At 40.1% G+C, this 22,209-nt stretch overlaps 1 non-coding gene across 1 annotated transcript; it reads left to right on the forward strand.

The window, feature by feature from the left end:
• The first annotated feature begins 21,810 nt into the window (after positions 1–21,810).
• LOC112440965 (U6 spliceosomal RNA) lies at positions 21,811–21,920 on the forward strand. The gene has a single exon (XR_003028942.1). It is a non-coding gene; the product is annotated as a U6 spliceosomal RNA (small nuclear RNA).
• Positions 21,921–22,209: the final 289 nt, after the last annotated feature.

Below are 22,209 nucleotides of genomic sequence, written 5' to 3' on the forward strand. Positions count from 1 at the left end.
GTTTACTAATATTATTTAAATGAATTGTAATAGTTTTATCATTTTGTTTGCGTTAAATTTTACATACTTGTTTTGGTTCTTACAAATGTGTAAAGGTTGTTACATAAGGAATTATAACCCTTTTTAGGCTCATACACAATTTAAGAAAAAAACCCAAGAGTTTGTGAGAGTTATATTTCTCACAGTGACTAAAGGTGGGCCACAGAAATGTGCATTGACCTTCCTGGTGGCTAAAACTAAAAGAGAACTTGATCAGCTAAACATGAATCTTATCAGTAAGATTAAAATATCCCATTTGCTCAGAAGGACAACTTTGGCTGGCAGTTAAATATGAGCTAAATTTTGCCAAAGAGTACCTATCAGAGTAATGCTGATGAATGCAAAGTTGAGTATCCTTGACAACGTCCCATCATCACTAAAACAGTGAATTTAATGCTGCTATTTCTATAGCATCCGTTTATGCAAAACAATGGAGGCTACATGGCAATTAAAATAACTTTGTGCTGGATCAAAGCAAATGTACAACCATCTGACCTCTTTCAGTTTTTAATAAATTTAGTAAAATTTTAGCTGATTTATGTGAAATTCTTATGAAATTTTTTCAATCATAGTTTCAATAGATGCATGAATTCTTTATATATACTTAAAATCCTAATATTTTACTTTCATAATTTATTTTTTCCTTTTTGGCCTACAACTGTAACTAAAGAATTAAGGATGGGTTTTCTCCATAGCTCTATGCTAAAGAGAAAAAACAACTGCTTCTCTGTTGTTCTAGCTTTTTCTTAATATTCAAACCCTAATAAAGAACTGAATTTTTTAGGGCCGGGTGTGGTGGCTCATGCCTGTAATCCCAGCACTTTGGGAAGCCAAGGCAGGTGGATTGCTTGAGGCCAGGAGTTTGAGACCAGCCTGGCCAACATGGCAAAACACTGTCTCTGCTAACAAAAAAAAAAAAAAAAAAAAAAAAAAAATAGCTGGGCATGGTTGTGCATGCCTGTAATCCCAGAAATTTAGGAGGCTGAGGCACTAGGATCGCTTGAATCTGGGAGGCACAGTTTGCAGTGAGCTGAGATCTCACCACTGCACTCCAGCCTGGGTGACAGAGTGAGGCCCTGTCTCAAAGAAACCCATACAGACCTCCCAAAACCTAGTTTTTAAACCACATTATTTCTGTGTTTATGTATACTGTCAAAAAAGATAGTAAAAATAACTTATAGGCATTTGGATATGGGGGATCTTCCGGTAGCCACGTCTGAAATTGGAACTAGCGAATAACAAGCAAGTCCAGGTTTGTTTTTCCTGTGACCATCACATTTTTTCTTTGACAATCTTTGTTTTATGAGAAATTCCCTTTTTTTCACTTTGATAGTTTGTGATTTATCACTTGTTCCTTGCTTCTTCAATCCATATTTAATAATTCCCCAACCAAATGACTATTTGCATCTAGAAGCATAATTTGTTTGAAATTACTAGAATTTTCAATATTTTCTCTAATTATCTTTGTTGATGACATCACCCTGTGACAATCATTCTCATTGTGTATGTTTCATAATTATCATTATACTAGTAAGCATGTTCATCTGATAATGAATGACATAGCAGACTGCCTGTAATTATGACAAGGGCAAATTGAGCCATAAGTATATTAGTAAGGTGATGTTTGGAGATCATTGTTAGAATATTTTTGATAATATATCTAAGTATATTATAGTAATATCTACATCCCTAAGTAAAAAATGGAGAACATTATTCTGACGTCCCATTTCCCTCACTCACATCTCATCAATTAAGCCCTGTTAAAGTTTACTTTGTCAAGCTGAAATAATTTAAAGGATCAGAATCCAGTTTAAAAGAGTTCATTCCAGGGCAAAGCTGATAATAACCATTCTGGTAACAACAGACTCCAAAAGAATGGTCTCAGTGCTCCAAGAGGAGAAGTTAAGGTCTTGCTTATATAAGCAGAAAATGAAGAAATTTAACAGGATTACAACATTTCTCATACAAGACTGGTTTATGAGTTACAGAAATTTGATAAGTTACACCTTGTTTTTTTCTTTTCCAATTTAAAAGAGTGTGTGTGTATACATATATACATATATATTTAATTTTTTAATTTTTATTTTTTGTGGGTACATAGTGGGTGTATGTATGTGTGGGGTATATGAGATATTTTGGCACAGGTATGCAGTGTGTAGTAATCCCATCATGGAAAACTGGGTATCCATCTCCTCAAGCATTTATCCCATGTTACAAACAATCCAATTATACTTTTAGTTATTTTAAGATGTACAATTAAAGTATTATTGACTATAATCCCCCTGTTATGACATCAAATACTAGGTCCTATTCATTCTCTTTATTTTTTATTTATTTATTTATTTTTTTTGAGACGGAGTCTGGCTCTGTCGCCCAGGCTGGAGTGCAGTGGCACGATCTTGGCTCACTGCAAGCTCTGCCTCCCGGGTTCACGCCATTCTCCTGCCTCAGCCTCCCGAGTAGCTGGGACTACAGGCGTCTACCACCACGCCCGGCTAATTTTTCTATTTTTAGTAGAGACGGGATTTCACCGTGTTAGCCAGGATGGTTTCCATCTCCCGATCTTGTGATCCGCCCGCCTCAGCCTCCCAAAGTGCTGGGATTACAGGCTGAGCCAAGGTGCCCGGCCTTTTTTTTTTTTTTTTTTTTTTTTTAAATACCCATTAACCATCCCCATCTTCCTCCCTACCGCCCCAGGTAACCGTCATTCTATTCTCTATAAAGAACAGTCCAAATCTTGGGTCTTGTGAACAGTGCTGCAACAAATATGGGAGTGCAGACATCTCCTCGATATACTGATTTCCTTTCTTTCGGATATATACTCAGCAGTGGGATTGCTGGGTCACATGGTAGCTCTATTTTTGTTTTCTAGGGAACCTCCATGCTGTTCTCCATAGTGGTTGTACTAATTTACATTCCCACTGACAGCGTATGAGGGTTCCCTTTTCTCCACATTCTTGCTAGCATTTGTTATTGCGTGACTTGGATAAAAGCCATTTTAACTGGGGTTAGATGATATCTCCTTGTGGTTTTGATTTGTATTTATTTCTCTGATGATTATTAATGTTGAGCAGTTTTTTATATACATTTGCCATTTGTATGTCATCTTAGAAATGTCTTTTCAGATCTTTGCCCATTTTAAAATTCGATTATTAGATTTTTTTTTCCTCTTAGAGTTGTTTGAGCTCCTTATATATTCTATTATTCACACTTTGTCAAATGGGTAGTGTTCAAATACTTTCTCTCATTCTGCGGATTGCCTCTTCACTTTGTTGATTGTTTTCTTTGTTGTGCAGAAGCTTTTTAACTTGATGTGATTCTATGCGTACATTTTTGCTTTGTTTGCGCTTGCGGGGTATTACTTGATAAATTCTTGCCCAGACCAATGTTCTGGATAGTTTTTCCAATGTTTTGTGTTTTTCTTTTTCCTTTTTGTTTTTGAGAGAGTCTTTTTTTTTTTTTTTTTTTATACTTTAAGTTTTAGGGTACATGTGCACATTGTGCAGGTTAGTTACATATGTATACATGTGCCATGCTGGTGCGCTGCACCCACTAACTCGTCATCTAGCATTAGGTATATCTCCCAATGCTATCCCTCCCCCCTCCCCCCACCCCACCACAGTCCCCAGGGTGTGATATTCCCCTTCCTGTGTCCATGTGATCTCATTGTTCAATTCCCACCTATGAGTGAGAATATGCAGTGTTTGGTTTTTTGTTCTTGCGATAGTTTACTGAGAATGATGATTTCCAATTTCATCCATGTCCCTACAAAGGACATGAACTCATCATTTTTTATGGCTGCATAGTATTCCATGGTGTATATGTGCCACATTTTCTTAATCCAGTCTATCATTGTTGGACATTTGGGTTGGTTCCAAGTCTTTGCTATTGTGAATAATGCCACAATAAACATACGTGTGCATGTATCTTTATAGCAGCATGATTTATAGTCCTTTGGGTATATACCCAGTAATGGGATTGCTGGGTCAAATGGTATTTCTAGTTCTAGATCCCTGAGGAATTGCCACACTGACTTCCACAATGGTTGAACTAGTTTACAGTCCCACCAACAGTGTAAAAGTGTTCCTATTTCTCCACATCCTCTCCAGCACCTGTTGTTTCCTGACTTTTTAATGATTGCCACTCTAACTGGTGTGAGATGGTATCTCATTGTGGTTTTGATTTGCATTTCTCTGATGGCCAGTGATGATGAGCATTTTTGCATGTGTTTTTTGGCTGCATAAATGTCTTCTTTTGAGAAGTGTCTGTTCATGTCCTTCGCCCACTTTTTGATGGGGTTGTTTGTTTTTTTCTTGTAAATTTGTTTGAGTTCATTGTAGATTCTGGATATTAGCCCTTTGTCAGATGAGTAGGTTGCGAAAATTTTCTCCCATTCTGTAGGTTGCCTTTTCACTCTGATGGCAGTTTCTTTTGCTGTGCAGAAGCTCTTTAGTTTAATTAGATCCCATTTGTCAATTTTGTCTTTTGTTGCCATTGCTTTTGGTGTTTTGGACATGAAGTCCTTGCCCATGCCTATGTCCTGAATGGTAATGCCTAGGTTTTCTTCTAGGGTTTTTATGGTTTTAGGTCTAACATTTAAGTCTTTAATCCATCTTGAATTGATTTTTGTATAAGGTGTAAGGAAGGGATCCAGTTTCAGCTTTCTACATATGGCTAGCCAGTTTTCCCAGCACCATTTATTAAATAGGGAATCCTTTCCCCATTGCTTGTTTTTCTCAGGTTTGTCAAAGATCAGATAGTTGTAGATATGCGGCATTATTTCTGAGGGCTCTGTTCTGTTCCATTGATCTATATCTCTGTTTTGGTACCAGTACCATGCTGTTGTGGTTACTGTAGCCTTGTAGTATAGTTTGAAGTCAGGTAGTGTGATGCCTCCAGCTTCAGATGATTTCTTCTTGGTCATTAACATCCCTTTCTTTCAGACTGAAAACTCCCTTTAGCATTTTGTGTAGGAGAGGTCTGGTGTTGATAAAATCCCTCAGCTTTTGTTTGTCTGGAAAGGTCTTTATTTCTCCTTAGTGCTTGAAGGGTATTTTCACCAGATAGGGTAAAAGTTATGTTCCTTCGGCATTTTAAATATGTCATGCCATTCTTTCCTAGCCTATAAGGTTTCCACTGAAAAGTTTGCTGCCAGGCATGTTGGAATTCCATTGCATGTTATTTGTGTCTTTTCTTTTGCTGCTTTTAGGATCCTTTCTTTATCCTTGACCTTTGAGTGTTTGATTAATAAATGCTTTGAAGTAGTCTTCTTTGGGTTAAATCTGCTTGGTGTTCTATAACCTTCTCATACTTGAATGTTGATATCTTTCTCTAGGTTTGGGAAGTTCTCTGTTATTACCCCTTTGAATAAATTTTCTACCCCAATTTCTAGCTCCATCTCTTCTTTAAGGCCAATAGCTCTCATATTTGTGAGACTATTTTCTAGCTCTTTTAGGCATGCTTCCTTGTTTTTTTATCTTTCTTTCCCCCTCTGTGTGTTTTCAAATAGCCTGTCTTCAAGCTCAATAAGTCTTTCTTCTGCTTAATCAATTCTACTATTAAGAGACTCTAATGCATTTTTCAGCATGTCAGTTGCATTTTCCAACTCTAGAATTGCTGCTTGCTTCTTTTTAATTGTTTCAATCTTTTTGTTAAATTTATCTGATAGAATTCTGAATTCCTTCTCTGTGTTATGTTAAATTTCTTCAAGTTTCCTCAAAATAGGTGTTTTGAATTCTCTGCTAGGTCACATATCTCCATTTCTCCAGGATTGTTCCCTATTGCCTTATTTAGTTCATTTGGTGAGGTCATGTTTTCCTGGATGGTGTTGATGCTTTTAGATGTTCATCACAGTCTGGACAGTGAAGAGTTTGGTACTTATTGTAATCTTCATAGTCTGGACTTGTTTGTGCCTGTTCTTCTTGGGAAGGCTTTCCAGGTATTTGAAGGACTTGAGCCTCAAGCCCAGTAATGCTGTGGTTTTTGCATATTTGTGGAGGTACCACCTTGGTGGTCTTGGATGAGATTTGGAAGAATTTTCTGGAGACTTGTTCTTTTCCCTTACTCTCTGCTAAAATTGTCTGGAATTGGGAGTGTGGTGATGCAAACACCCCTGTGGCTACCACCACTGGGACTGTGCTGGGTCAGACCTGAAGCCAGCGTAGTACTGGGTCTTGCCCAAGGCCTTTCCTTTTAAGACGGTGAGTTCCCCTAGGCCCTGGGCATGTCCAGAGATGTTGTCTGGGAGCCAGGGATTGGAGCAAAAAACCTTGGCTGTTTATCTGTTGTTCTATTCTACTATAGCTAAGCTGGTTCTCACACCACAATGTAAAGTGCTTCCCTCTCTTGCCTCTGCTTTCCATAGGCAGAGGGGCCTCTCCCTGGAGCCATCACCACCACTGGTCCACAGGGGTTCTGCCAGGCCACCACCAATGCTCACTTAAAGCCCAAGGCCACCAGCCTGGGCAACATGGTGAAATACTGTCTGTTAAAAATATGAAAAAAAAAATTAGCTGGGCATGGTAGCATGCACCTGTAGTCCCAGCTACTTGGGAGGCTGAGGCATGAGAATCACTTGAGGCTGAGGCATGAGAATCGCTTGAACCCAGGAGGCAGAGGTTGCAGTGAGCTGAGATTGCACCATTGCACTCCAGCCTGGGCGACAGAGTGAGACTCAGATGCAAAAAAAAGAAAAAAGAAAGTACAGGCATGGTGGCTCACACCGGTAATTCAAGCACTTTGGGAAGCCAAGGCAAGTGGATAACCTGAGGTTGAGATTTCGAGACCAGCCTGACCAACATGGAGAAACCCCATCTCTACTAAAAAGAAAATACAAAATTAGCTGAGCATGTTGGCTTATGCCTGTAACCCCAGCTACTCGGGAGGCTGAGGCAGGAGAATCGCTTGAACGTGGGAGACAGAGGTTGCTGTGAGCTAAGATCACACCATTGCACTCCAGCCTGGGCAACAAGAGTGAAACTCTGTCTCAAAAAACAAAAACAAACAAACAAAAATAAACCCAAGATCTCTTCTGTCAGTTCATGGTTAATGCTGCCAGGCCTGGGACTCACCATTGAGGGAAGTGGACTCTCCACTGCCCCAGGACAGACATAGAAATGCTGTCCAAGAGCCTAGGTCTGGACTTAGGGACCCCAAGTGCCTGCTTGTTGCTCGTCCTACTGTGGCTGAGCTGGTGCCTAAGGTGCAAGACAAAGTCCTCTTTACTTTTCCCTCTGCTTTTCTCAAACAGAAGAATGTTTCATCATAGCCACAATAGCTAAGAATGTGTTAGGTTTCCCCTGAGGCCAGCACATCTCAGAGCCCGAGGCCTACGGCATATTCCCTGGGTATTGCTGCTGGTTATTCAGGGACCAAGGACTCTTTAGTTAGCAGGTGATGAATCCTGTCAAGACTGAGTCATTCCCTTCAATGCAGTAGATATCCTTTTGGCCCAGGGTGCATCTAGAAATGTCATCCAGGAGCTAGGGCCTGGAGCAGGGTCCTCATGACTCTGCCCAGAGCCCTATCCTACTGTGGCTAAGGTGGTATCCAAGATGCAAGTTGAAGTCCTCTAAAAGAGTATATTTAACATTCCATTTTAGACAATGTGATAGTTGTGAGGTTTTTGTGTAAGAGAAGTAAGGGAAATTAATCTACAATGAAGATCAAGACCGAAGAGGAAAGGAGTCTTCTCTGGTGCCCTTTAGTCTTTTACAACTTTTGACAAATCAGTATAGGTAAAGAAATGGCTAATCTATAATCAGAGGAACAAAGGTTGTGGCTTGTAGGTTATAGCTGGCTGTCACATAACTTATGTCTCATAATCACATTCTTTTAAGGCTCAAAATAATTGAAGAAGTTCCAACAGCTTTGATTTTGAATTACTTATTTTTACAACCTCATCAAGAGCTCTACCCTTTGCTTCTCTAGCCTGCCTGCTTTTATCCCAGTTCAGGTCACCATCATTTTTTGTCCGTATTATTTCATCTGCCTCCTAACTCTTCTCCATCTTTCTTTACATGCCCTCCCTTCAATCCATCATCACACAGAAGAGTGACCTTTCTCCACTTGATTTTAGCCAAAAGGCCGAGAAGCGATAGGGGAAGAGTCATCTTTCTCAAATACACATGTACCTCCTGTGTTGAAAACATCAATGATACTCCTGGTCCTTGGGATTAGGAGCAAACTCATTACATGGCTTCCAAGGTTCTTCATAATCTGAATCCTGCTTGCCCTGTGGCCTTGTCTCATCCCATTGCCCAGTCTCCTCACTCTCCATCCCACTCCCACCTCCTATTTCTGCTCCAACCATGCTGTATTGAAAAGACCACGTAGTATCTCACCTTTGGCCCTCACACTATTTTCTCTGCTTAAATATTTTTCCCTCCATCTTTTCCTTCAGATCTCAGCTACAGCATCATGCCTCAAAGTAAACTTAACCTCATGCCCAAGGCTGGGTTAGGTGCCTCTTCTGTAGCTGCTCATAGCATCCCACACATTGAACCACTGTAGCATGTATCACATTGTAGTCTACTTTACTTGTTACTTACAGCTTCCAGATATGGGCTGCTTGAGGAAAGGGACAAAGTCTTGAGGAAAAAAAATAACTCTTTGATATATAGATTTAGATATAAATTATCTTGATCCTGAGCACCGAATAACAAATTACAAAATTACACCTGGCATTATGGTTGTAAAAGAAATGCAGCATGGTATAGGGGAAATGGCAGACCAGGACTTGATCTTGCCTCTGCCTCCTGGCCAGCTAGGAGACCTTGGGAAAATTATTTCATATTCGTAAGCCTTAGTTTCCTCATCTGTAAATGGGGATGAAACTATCTACTTTCAGTGCTATTGTAAGAGGATCAGTTTAATGATTCATATAAAAGAGCTTAGCGCAGTGCTTGGCACATATTAGAATACTCAGAAGAGGCAGTTTTTTAAAAAAATAAATCACTATTTACCCCATGTTGATAAATAATATATACATGGGGTACATAGTGACATTTTGATACATACAATGTAGAGTGATCAGATCAGGGTAGTTAGCGTATCCATCATCCCAAACATTTATTATTTCTTTGTGTTGGCAGCAGTCAATATCCTCCTTCTAGCTATTTGAAAATACATATTAGTGTTAACTATAATCATCCTACAATGGTGTAGAACACTAGGAAGTGGTTGTTATCGTAAAATGTTATGGTCTATCTCACCCCTAGCATAAAATATATGAAAGCAGAGCAGAAAACAAAGGAATCTAAGAACTTGAGCAGGCTGGGTACGGTGGCTCACGCCTGTAATCCTAGCACTTTGAGAGGCCAAGGCAGGTGGATCACAAGGTTAGGAGTTCAAGACCAGCCTGGCCAATATGGTGAAACCCTGTCTCTACTAAAAATACAAAAATTAGCCAGGCATGGTGGTGGGCACCTGTAATCCCAGCTACTTGGGAGGCTGAAGCAGAGAATTATTGCTTGAATGGGGAGGCAGAGGTTGCAGTGAGCCAAGATCGTGCCACTGGACTCCAGCTGGGTGACAGAGTGAAACTGTGTCTCAAACAAAATACAACAACAACAAAAAAAGAGCTTAAGCAACTACTTCACAGTCCAGAGAATGATAGTGAGTGGGGCCAGGGGAAGAGGGTGAGTGAGGAGCCACTTTTAGCTAAAGGGAGAGCTGCTGACCTAGCCCTTAAATTGAGCTGGAGCAGGGGATGGAAGAAGAAAGAAGAAGGAGGCAATGTTCTCCAGGCCCCCACCCCCTCAATGCAATGTCCACGACCCCAAGGCAACTCCAGCATGGGTGGTAAGGGTATGAGAATAGTGATAGAGGACACTTGAATGTGCACTTGAATCACCTGGGAATGCTGTTTAAAATGCAGATTCTGATTCCATAGACATGGGGTGGAGTCTGAGACTCTGCATTCCTAATAAGATTCCAGGTCATGCTAATGCTGCTAATTCAGGGATCATATTTTGAGTATCAAGGATATAGAAAATAACCACTTATGCTACTTCTTATTGTGTAATGATATTAAAAAAAAATTTGCCTCAGCAATTTTGTGAGGATTCCATTGGGGAAGAATATTCTGTGGGTTTGGAAAAAATATTCTGATAAATCACTTGGGATTGAGGTGTAGGTGGGATGACTCACCAAAGCATGCATTGAAATAGTAACTGAAGATCTTAAACTGCTTTCTTAAGAAGGGGCCGATTGACTCAAGGTCTTTTTGTCTCTGCATCAGAATGAGAGGGGCATCTGAGTTTGAGGGCAGAACAGAATGGCTGTCTGTAGAAGACGGGGAACAGTGTGAATGGGGAACTGGATGCAGGGACCCACATTGGAGCAATGTCTGTAGAGATATTCAGAAGTTGTTTGCTTGACAGTATGCTCATTTTTCTTCATCCCATCCAAGGAATACTTTGGATTGCTCAGCGGTGCTTTCGTGTATGTCATTTTCCTTCCTCCTCTCCCCTCCCCTCCCCTCCTCCCCTTTCCTGTCCTCTCCTTTCCTCTTTCTCCCTCTTTTCCTCCCTCCCTCCCTCCCTCCCTCCCTCCCTCCCTCCCTTCCTCCCTCCCTCCCTTCCTCCCTTCCTTCCTTCCTTTTCTTCCTTCCTTTCTTCTTTTATTGCTTTGCAGGGGGAATGGGCTTGAAGAGATAGATGAGGGGACAGCACACAGCAGGGTTACACTAGCCTTGAAGTCCCTTGCTTGGTTTTCTTCTACAGTTTCTGGGTGGTGGGGAGTCAGGGGGAAGCAGTGGGACACATCCCACCTACTGTTGTTGAGTATTCTGACTGTACTGCTATCAGAATCAGTAATTGAAGCAAAGAACAATAATGTGTTGGAAAATATCTTCAAACTTGCAATAGGTTAAAAACCAAACAAACAAAACCCACAAAATAAAAATAATGGATTGATGGCAGGGTGTGGTGGCTCATGCCTGTAATCCCAGCACTTTGGGAGGCTGAGGCGGGCGGATCATGAGGTCAGGAGATCGAGACCATCCTGGCTAACTCAGTGAAACTCCGTCTCTACTAAAAATACAAAAAATTAGCCGGGCGTGGTGGCGGGCACCTGTAGTCCCAGCTACTTGGGAGGCTGAGGCAGGAGAATGGCGTGAACCCAGGAGGTGGAGCTTGCAGTGAGCCGAGATAGCACCACTGCACTCCAGCCTGGGAGACAGATCGAGACTCTTTCTCAAAAAGAAAAAGAAAAAAAGAAAAAAGGATTGACAAAACCAGAGGGCGAGACAATAACATGGGAGACAAGAGAAGAGGCTGCTTAAGAAAAGGTTAACAGTGCCTGGGCGTTTTCCCAGAAAACAGGAGGCGAAGGAGCAAAACTCTCATGAAATCAAACTTGGTCAGATGTACTCAGGCTCGCTTTATTTCAAAACCTCAGAAGCCCATAACTCAATGGACTGGCACTAATTTTAAAACAGAGTTATAACCTGGGTTCCATGAAAGGACTAACGAGGTATGTCCTGGAATCTCCTGAAATCGTATGTGAGATTTATGTCTGTACATACACATATCATTCTAAGGAGAGGCTACTTACCGCTCATCAAATTGCATATCAAATTGTGATATTAAAATGGTTAAGAATCACTGACTTCAAAATTAAAGCTAGCTAGAAGTCTGTCTTCGATAATCTTTCAATGAAAAAGAGGAAATGAAAGGAAACTAGAAATTTTGTCACTAAGAAATCAAAGTAATCAGTCCAGAGTTACATTGTCATTATTTTAAAATAGTGAAGTCCAGTTAGAGGATGATGAAATGTTTGTATCTGCTTAGAAAAGTAAAAATGGGCTGGGCATGGTGGCTCATGCCTGCAATCCCAGCACTTTGGGAGGCCAAGGTGGGCAGATCACTTGAGTCAGGAGTTCGAGATCAGCCTGGCCAACTCGAGATCAACCTGATGAAACTGTCTCTACTAAAAATGCAAAAAACGAAAACTTAGCTAGGCATAGTGGTGGATGCCTGTAATCCCAGCTACTTGGGAAGCTGAGGCAGAAGAATCGCTTAAACCCCAGAGGTAGAGTTTGCAGTGAGCTGAGATCATGCCAATGTACCACAACCTGGGTGACGGAGTGAGATTCCATCTAAAAAAAAAAAAAAAAGTAAAAATGGCCTCCCTTGATGTTATTCAATAGAAAATGGTGACCAGGCTAGGCGCAGTGGCTCACTCCTGTAATCCCAGCACTTTGGGAGGCCGAGGCAGGTGGATCATGAGGTCAGGAGATCGACACCATCCTAGCCAACATGGTGAAACCCTGTCTCTACTAAAAATACAAAAATTAGCTGGGCGTGGTGGTGCATGCCTGTAATCCCAGCTATTCAGGAGGCTGAGGCAGGAGAATCGCTTGAACTAGGGAGTCGAAGGTTGCAGTGAGCCAAGGTTGTGCCATTGCACTCCAGCCTGGCGACAGAGCGAGACTCCATCTCAAAAAAAAAAAAAAAAAGACAGAAAAAAGAAAATGGTGACCAATTATTCTCAGTGTCCGTAGTAAACAACAACAAAAGCTTGACATCAGACATAAAATAAATTCAAGTTAGAGCAGTTAGTTTTGCCCCACAAAGAGCACTTGGCAAAGGCTGGAGATATTTTGGTTGCCTCAACTAGGGGTTTGTAATGACAAGTGGGTAGAGGCCAGGGATGAAGGAGAGGTATCACCTTCCCAGGCACCAGTACCAAAATGACTCAGGAGTTGCAGGAGATTCTTCTTCTTCAGCTAGAGCATCGGAGCTGGGTTTGGGCAGCAGACACCACCAGGCATCTCAGGCTGCCTTCTGGAGGCCTAAGAAGGCAGGTGGATTAAAATCTCTGTAAGGATCAAACGTTCACACTAAAACACTTTAATAAATGAGAAGGGAGAAAAAGAAAATCATGTCAGCGCCTCAACAAAATACCCACACACTATACACAAGACTCACCTTGTTTTGGAGGTCATGTAAATAATTATGAGTCAATGAATACATTTATATTATACTTGTAAAATAGTGCCTTTTAAGGGAGAAGATGTGACTGGAGTTTAATATGCTGAATTACTAAGACTTAAATTCATGGGCCCAATTTGTAAATGTATGAACATGGTCTGCATAAAACCCTTAACATGAACCTTCAGGTATGTTGGAGACATGCAATAAATGCCCCTTCACTTCTTAATGAATAACTAGAAAACATTTTACACCATTATAGATACTCTAGATTCATGGTTCCGAATTTTTAAATCAGCAATTGGTCATCTACGGGATATTCAGTGCAAGAATAGCACTCATAAATAATAGTATATTTTCCCCAGCCAGATGGATTAGATAGCTAATTATAGTGCTAGCTATTGCGGCTGTGGTCTTCAAGTATAAAGATATTCATAATAGTTAGACATGGCTATATTTGGCAGTGTTTTGTTATTGCTATAATACAGGGAGAGCTTACGAGGTTATAATTTTTCTCATTAGTGGTGAAAAGAATGGAAAATGTGCTTGCATAAGTCTGTACTAGGCAAAAACAAATGTAGAGTCAGATGTGCAAAATTAGGTTTTCTTCAGAAAAATGAAATGAATGCAGTGGGTTTCCTTTTCTGAAAGACTTTGGTGTAAGATATGAAGCTGACCTTTTGAATAGCTATGAATTCTTTCTCAGATATACTTAAGCTGACTTACAGGTAAATCTTCCTTCTACCCACTCAACAATACACAGCATCACCAAATTAAAGCTTGACAGTTACAGGTTTCCCGTGCTTTTTGTTCAAGAACTGCAACCATAATGAATTCTTCTATATTTGATGCACAGATCCCAAAGCCTAATGCCATGTTTCCTGAGAGAATGAAGACTCACAACCACCCCATATTACTCCTGTAATCTTTGAGCTAGGGGCTCAAAGATTAAATAATAATTTTTTAAAATTATGAGATAATAATTTTTAAATTATTTAATTTTAATAATTTTAAATCTCATAATTTTAAAATTATGAGATAATAATTTTTAAAAATTGAATCAATGTCTCCTAAAAGAAAATCTAAAAATCCTCAAGCCATCCTGGGCTTTATACACTCCTTGAGAAGAATTCTGGGTCCTCAGAGTTAGCAATCAAGGGGGTCAAAATAAATTTAGAAATAAATTCAGTCAAAAATTCTTTTTTCTTTTTCTTTTTTTTTTAATAGACAAATTTTCCTGGTATTGGGTTTTAATGGAACTGGGTTCAGCAAGTCCAAATTCTACCCTCTACTGGCTCATTCAGAAAAACCATTTTCTGTTTCATTTTTGGCAGCTCTGTAATTAGGGTAATAAATTCACACTCAGGCCCACTGGGTCATAAAGGTCATAGAAAAGATCATTATATTACTGGCGGTAAAAAGAGAATCAGATTAAAACAGAGCCCTTCTTACATGTTTAACAACAGTAAAAGAAAAAGATCATCTCTTAACTAATCAAAGTTAACATTACTAAAAATGGAGAAACTAACATAATGTACCTCCTGATAAGATGTACGCAGAAGGACAGCAATTACTTCTTCAGTTTTCCTGCCAAAAATGCATAACCTGAATCTAATCACAAGGAAACATCAGCCAAATTCAATGTGGGGGACATTTTACAGAATAACTGGCTTTTAATCTTCATAAATATCAAGGTCAGAAACAGAAAGAATGACTGAGAAACTGTTCCAGACTAAAGGGGACTAACAAAACATGACAACTAATGCGATACGGGATTAGATCTTGGGCTGGGAAAAACCAAATGGTTAGAAAAGATATTATAAGGCAATGGATGAAGAGAGAATATGGAACGTGGATTAGCTAATGATACTGTGTCAGTGTTAAATTTCCTGGTCTTGATAATCACAGTGTAGTTATATAAGAGGATATCATTTTTTTAAAAAAAGTAAAATATACACTGAATATTTAGTAAGGGGCATAGTGTCTCCAAACTTACTCTCAAATGACTTAGGGGATAAAAGCCATAACTAGTGTTAGAGCTAGAAATAGAAATAGTAACAGAAATAGAAACAGAAATGTGTGTGTAGAGACAGACATACCGGTATGTACAGCAAATGGAGAAAACATACCAGTATGTACAGCAAATGGAGAAAACAGAAAATGTAAGCAACCAGTGAACCTGTGTAAAAGATATACAGAGTTCCTTATACTATTATTGCAAAATATACAAATTAATTTATAATATAAAAAAGACTGCCATTGATTACAATAATCATTTTTTACACACCATTATGCAAGTCATTTTTTTTCTATCAAATCTTCCAAAGTGGGATTGGGGGATCGGGTAAAACTCCCTCACTTTAAAAAACAAGTTAAGATCCAATATGTGGGGGAAAAAAAAAAAAAGATCCAATATGTGGTGATTCAGGAAGAATAGTGATCTAAAGAAGTAGTTCTGGATTTTTTTCCAGTTATTTCATTCTGGCAAAGGGCATCTATGTGTAATGTACTCTTGTGTGTTTCTACTTAACATTATAAGGACCTGTAGGATTGACTCAGAGAATGGGGCTACTCTGAGGTGCTCCCTTGGGTGATAGCAGAAGCAAATCATTCATTCATTCAGAAACATAAGAATGTCATAAACAGGGTGTCCCTCCTCCCTTAGTTTTAATACTCCAAAAGCTGCTGCATTTACGAGGTAATTTGGGAGAAAAAAGAAAACATTAAAGTCTGGGACCAGATACAAAAGAAAAAGCTGGAACTATGTCACCTGTTAGAATCTAAGGTTTGGGGCCATAGTGAAAGGTAATTGACTTCAATCTCCCTTCCCCAGAAGGGGTTACAGATACCGGCGAGGTGGAGAGGAGGCAGGTTCTACCTAGACTAGTGCATCCCTAAGATCCCCTGGGAAAGATAAACATTTGTTATTTTTTTTAAATTTAATTTTATTTTAAGTTCCAGGATACATGTGCAGGATATGCAGGTTACATAGGTAAACGTGTGCCATGGTGGTTTGCAGCACCTATCAACCCATCACCTAGATATTAAGCACAGCATGCATTAGCTATTTATCCTGATGTTCTCCCTCCCCCCACCCCCGCCCCACGACAGGCCCTAGTGTGTGTTGTTCCCCTCCCTGTGTCCATGTGCTCTCATCGTTCAGCGATGAGTGAGAACCTGTGCTGGTTGGTTTTCTGTTCCTGTGTTAGTTTGCTGAAGCTAATTCCTTTCAGGTTCATCCATGTCCCTGCAAAGGACATGATCTCATTCCTTGGGCTGTATAGTATTCCATGGTGTATATGTACCACATTTTCTTTATCCAGTCTGTCACTGATGGGCATTTGCATTGATTCCATGTCTTTGCTATTGTGAATAGTGCTGGAATGAACATACGCATGCATATATCTTCATAATAGAATGATTTATATTCCTTTGGGTATATACCCAGTAATGGGATTGCTAGGCCAAATGGTATTTCTGGTTCTAGGTCTTTGAGGAATCGCCACATTGTCTTCCACAATGGTTGAACTAATTTACATTCCCCCCCAAAAATATGTACATTTGTAAGAATATTAACAGTACCAGGTACTGGATGTGTGTTTCATTGTACTAAGTGCTTTACCAAATCCCTATTGACAGTACAAACCTCTATCTGAATTTCCTGCTCTTAATCGAGATTTTTAAAATATAATTTTTCCCCAAATTTCGGTTAAATATTTACATATCTGATAGAATAAACTGACCATCTCAACCTACCCCAGCCCAACACACATACACACACACACACCCCTCTTAGAATGGAATAAATCTAGCAATGAGGAAGAAACTACTTGAACTTGGTGCCAGGTGACACAGGCAGAGTGATTTTTCAGTTATTGGGAAAAACCTTAATGAAAACAGGCTCAGAAAAAAAGTCTACTGTTATTAATTCAAAAGAAGTAGAGTTAAAACTATACCAATAAGAGAACACACCCCCTATATAGACTAGACAAGCAATCTTTGGAAGAAATTGCTTTTCTCACAGAAAAATTAGATGGTCTCTAAGGAATTTCTGAAGGAAACCTGGAGGCAGGCTCTTCTGGAGGTGAGGTACCCCCCAGGTCCCCACTGTCCCTTCCACCAGAGATGAGTGCATCTATGAAAGGGGGATCAGAGGAAGCCTCACTGACCTCCAGGTAAAGCCAGAGGCAGCAGAATATTACAGACTGAAGAGGTGGCTGGGTCTAGGGCTTTCTATCCTGGCAGGGACGGTGGGCAGAGATAGAAAGGGAGAGCGAGATGGAGAGGAATGACATCCACACAGAGGAGAAGAAGACAGGAGGATGAGGAGACAGAGAAATAGGCAGGAAGCAAGCCTTTGTGGAGATACTTTCTCAAAGGCCCCCATGTGGAGAACTTGTTTCCCTTCTGAGACATGAGAAAGGGCATTAACTTTTTTAAAAAGGTACAATTGCTGTTTCTGCCTCCAGCTCTCTACTGCTTTGGGTCATACATGAATCTTTCAGAAAGACAGTGATCTAAAGCCTCTCCCAGTGGAGTCCAAGGAAGGTAGAAAGTTAGGATAAGGAGAGGTAGCCCCATTGTATAGGATGAGTATCTGTCCTGTCCCACAGTGGACTACTGGGTGGGGAAGAGCCACCACCAACTCTGGATCTTCTAGCCTGAGAGAAAGGTGATTTCCTAACTCCCTTGACTTTTCACCCTCTTCAGAGGGTCACCACAGATATCTGTATGAGGCCAGAGAGACTGGGCCCCCCCCCGGGTATAAGCGTATAAACGCTACTTGCAGTTTATGAAGTTTATCAAGTACCACTGGGCATGATGGTGTGTGCCCATAGTCTCAGCTATCCAGGAGGCAGAGGCAAGAGTATCACTTGAGCTTAGAAGTTTGCGGCTACAATGAGATATGAATGCTCCAATGCACTACAGCTTGGGAGGCTGAGCAAGACCCTGTTTTTTTTTTTTTTTAAAAAAAAAAGTCTTTTATCAAGTACGTAATATATAAAAACAATATCTGGGTTTAGACTGCCACAAAGTCTACTTATGCTGTTTCCTGCACATAGTGCAAAGTATTGCACCCTATGCATATTATGAATGATTGCTCTCAATACATAGAAGTGATTGCATACTTCAGCTGCGGCTGCTGCTTTCCCCCTCCAACTTGATTCTCCACAATTTGGAATGTTTCAGAGATCTTCAAACATGTCATGATCTTTCAGGCATCTGTACATGTCCGTGGTTCCCTCTACCTCAAATGTCTCTCTTTTCTCCTCTGCCAGAAATTTTTTATTAGTCTGGGTTTTAGCCCATTGCAGCACATAGTATTTGTTCAGGAAGTGTTGATGGAATGAAAGAAAGAATGAGTGAATAATTCCCTTCTCCACTGTCTTAGAACGTTCTATATGTGTCACTCATTTTACTTATCACACTGTGTTGCCTCTTACTTATCTGCCACAGATTCTTGATGTCTAGCACTGCTGCCTGGCAGGATAAACCAATAGAAGAGTGCCTGAAATATAGCAAATGTTCAACAAATTATTGTTGAATTGATCTGAACTGTTCACTCCCTCTTGGACATCTGCTTATTCACTGCACTTGGGCACCTGTATGTCTGTGTGCAGTGCCGTCTGTGTGTCTTTCCTCAAATGCAGGTGTTTTTGTAATATGGCTTTCTGGCTTGACGTGATGTGATTTTCTTGGGCAGAAGTTAGCATACTTCCAGTGTCCAGGACTAAGAAGTATATTTAGCTGGTTATTTTGATTTAGATTCTTCTATTGAACTCTAAATTTTTAGTTAGTTCAAGATCCAAGAACCTTTGGAAATGCAGACTCTACAGGACCATATTTCACCAACAAGGGCTTTTTAGTTCCAGCAGCCTTTGGAAGTCCCACGTGGCTCTATGCACTGTGGGATATCCAGGCAAAATGAATCCCCTTCCCTCACAACCTACGAGTTCTGGGCTGTAAGTCATGTCACTCCCTACATTTGTATAGGAGGGAAATCCAGTACTTCCTTGAAGGGGAAGAGACATTCATGAATTAGCAACCTAGATGAAGGCAGGGTAGCAGAGCTGTTAGGAGAATTGATTTCGAAATTAGCCCTGAGGTTGAATCTCATCTCTACCCTTTGTCAGATGTGCAACTTTGGACAAGTTACTGAATTGCTCTTAGCCTCTAATACCTATGTCACAGGGTTTTCCTAATGATCCAGTGAGTTAATGCACATCAAACATGCAGCTCAGAGTAGGTACTCAGTAGCTGCTGGGTCATTCATCCAATTCAGGCTTACGGAGGCTGTGGCACCTCAGTCGGCTTAAGTGCTCTTTCTTTGATTTTGTATATAGAATCCCCTTAAAATCAGCAATTGTTGGTACCCCCACCCTATCCCCTTTTCTTCACTTTCTGACTTCTTGAAAAATCTAAGAGCTTAGCTTTTCCAAATGTGTGATATGGAGCATCTCTTCTGTTCTAGGAGCAGCTTACAACCCCAAAGCTATCTAATGTCATTTGGAATGTTTTTGGCTATTATTATTTCAAATACTTTTCCTGCTTTATTCTTACTCTCTTTCTTCTGGGACTCTAATTACATATTTGTTAGATGATTTTATATTGTACTATGAATTCTGGAGACTGTTTTATTTTTTGTCCACTTTATTTTTATTTTTTTTATTGTTTTTGAGATGGAGTCTCGCTCTGTCACCCAAGCTGGAGTGCAGTGGCGCCATCTCGGCTCACTGCAACCTCTGCCTCCCAGATTCAAGCCATTCTCCTGCCTCAGCCTCCTGAGTAGCTGGGATTAGAGGCACATGCCACCACGCCTGGCTAATTTTTGTATTTTTAGTAGAGACAGGGTTTCACCAGTTGGTCAAGATGCTCTCGAACTCCTGACCTCGTGATCTGCCCACCTCAGCCTCCCAAAGTGCTGGGATTACAGGCTTGAGCCACCACACCTGGCCCTGCCTCTCTACTCTTAAGATAAACCCTGGAGGTAAAGGTAACCATGGAAATTTCTCCCAAGAAGAGGATGGCATCCTTGATGTGAACAGCTTTTCCCTAGTTCACAGATTAAGACTTACTTCTATTATCATGAAACTCTTATCTTTTAATATTTTTTGCTTGCTTATTCCTCTATGAACATAGAAGTGGAAAAGGGGTCTGTTATGTGCACTTATGGGTATACTTTTATTTGTGAAGGGGTTTGTAGCCAGTCTTCCACATGGATAACCTTATACTTTGATAGATAAAAGACGAAGGCTGAATGCAGGTAAGAAACTTTAATGGTACATGTGTTGCCTCATAATCAGTCAAAAACAAAACATTGGTTCACTCCTTTTAACCCACATCATGGGTTAAAGAGAACATTGCCAGAAGGCCTTCACTCTTCTAAAAGGGCATCATTTGTTAGGTCGTTTTTCCACAGTTTAAAATAAAAGAAGCGATGATTAGAAATGTATCCTTCATGATAGGTTCTATAACAAATTCTGCTGTAAAGGCTACAGTTACACAACAGACTTTTAAATTCTCTTGTGAAAGTTAAATAATAGAATTAGCTAAACAGAAAAGTACCTGTACAGCTGCTGGCAATTTTGGCCTATGGGGAAATACATCAAATGAAGATTATAGAAATTCAGTGGTAGGGGATTGATGAAGAAATTGCTTAGTCAAATGAGTAAACTCTTTACCTAGCTCATTCTTTGATCTATTTAATTTTAGGAGATTTGGTTTATGGGGACCCTGGATAAGGAGCATATTCCAAACTCTTGGTATTATCCTCCCAATAGTCATAGTAATAGTCTCCCTGCTGCACTGTATTCTCTCAAAGATTTTAAATGCTTGCATGCAGCCATCTCTAGAATGTCATATAGTCTGTCTCCAATTTGAACGACAAGAGCTGAAAGAAATGTGCAACCATGAGGACACCATAACCTATGAATGACATGCTGAAATCGGAAACCCAAAATGATGGTAACTGAGAGTGGCACTAAGGCCGTAAGTTTTGGTCACACTCTCACGTAAGTAAGAACCTGACCAAAAAAAGGGGGAATTAAAAAAAAAATTCTGGGAGGCCATTGTTTTGGATTGAGCTCATACACTAGGCCCCAACAAACCAAACCAAACCAAAATGGAATTGCTCGTGCTAAGACTTTAAGGAAACACATAGATTCTAGAACAGTCCAGGTTTTGGTTTTTTCCTCCTGCAAATCTCTATAACAAACATTTCTGACAGCGTAGGTATCCGCTCCCTGAAGTTCCCATTAAATCTTTTAACCAAATTCATTTCCTGTTGCCTAGAGACCATCAAGCTTCAGATGATCATGCAACAAAAGTTCCAGGTGAAGACACCACCCCTGGCCATTAAGGAGCTACCCTGCCACCAATAGACAGAGTAGGGTGAGAGTTCTGTGATCCTCAACAGGGACTATGCCCCAAGCCAGCATGAAGCAGTTACAGAAAAAAGACCATCGGTCCCTCTGACTCTCATAAAATGTATGGGGATCACATCTCTCAGTGGGGAGATGAAGCAGGAAAATAGGGTCTGGAGGCAGGGAACATAAGGCCAATTCACACTTTAGCTATGACAGGAATATCCTCTCCATTGGGAATAGAGCCAAGTAAATGACTTTGTAACTTTATTTCATCCTTTCCATTTACATAGGGCATACCCCAAGTAATCAGTGGAATCCTCTAGCGGGTATTTCAACTCCCAAAAATTCTGTAACGGGACCTTTTAGCTCCCATGCTCAGGCCTGCTCCCACAGCATGGAGTACTTTCATTTTCATTAAAACCCTTCTTTGTGTGTGTTGTCCAATTCTTTGTTCAACACGCCAAGAATCTGTACACCTTCCACCGTTAACACATATACTAAAATTGGAATGATACAGAGAAGATTAACATGCTCCTTGCACAAGGATAACATGCAAATTCGTGAAGTGTTTCATTTAAAAAAATCATAATTTTTTAAAAAAGAAAAGAAAATGAAAAACTAATAAAAATAAAAACAAAAATAAAAATATTCCTGGCTACACACAAAAGATTTGGCTATGAAAATGTTCATTGCAGCCCTATAATACACATGTATAGACACAATTTTTATTATTATAATGAGATAACTGTAATATAGCTTAGTAACCAAAGCTCCTTCTGAGTAGGGTGATTAGGGTGATTAGAGGAGATTCTGTTTTTATTCTCTCTCTCTTGTTTTTCTCCCTTAATTTCTACTGTGGACATGTGCTG

The sequence above is a fragment of the Pan paniscus genome, chromosome 11 (genome assembly GCF_029289425.2).
Source record: "Pan paniscus chromosome 11, NHGRI_mPanPan1-v2.0_pri, whole genome shotgun sequence".
Taxonomy (NCBI): Eukaryota; Metazoa; Chordata; class Mammalia; order Primates; family Hominidae; genus Pan; species Pan paniscus.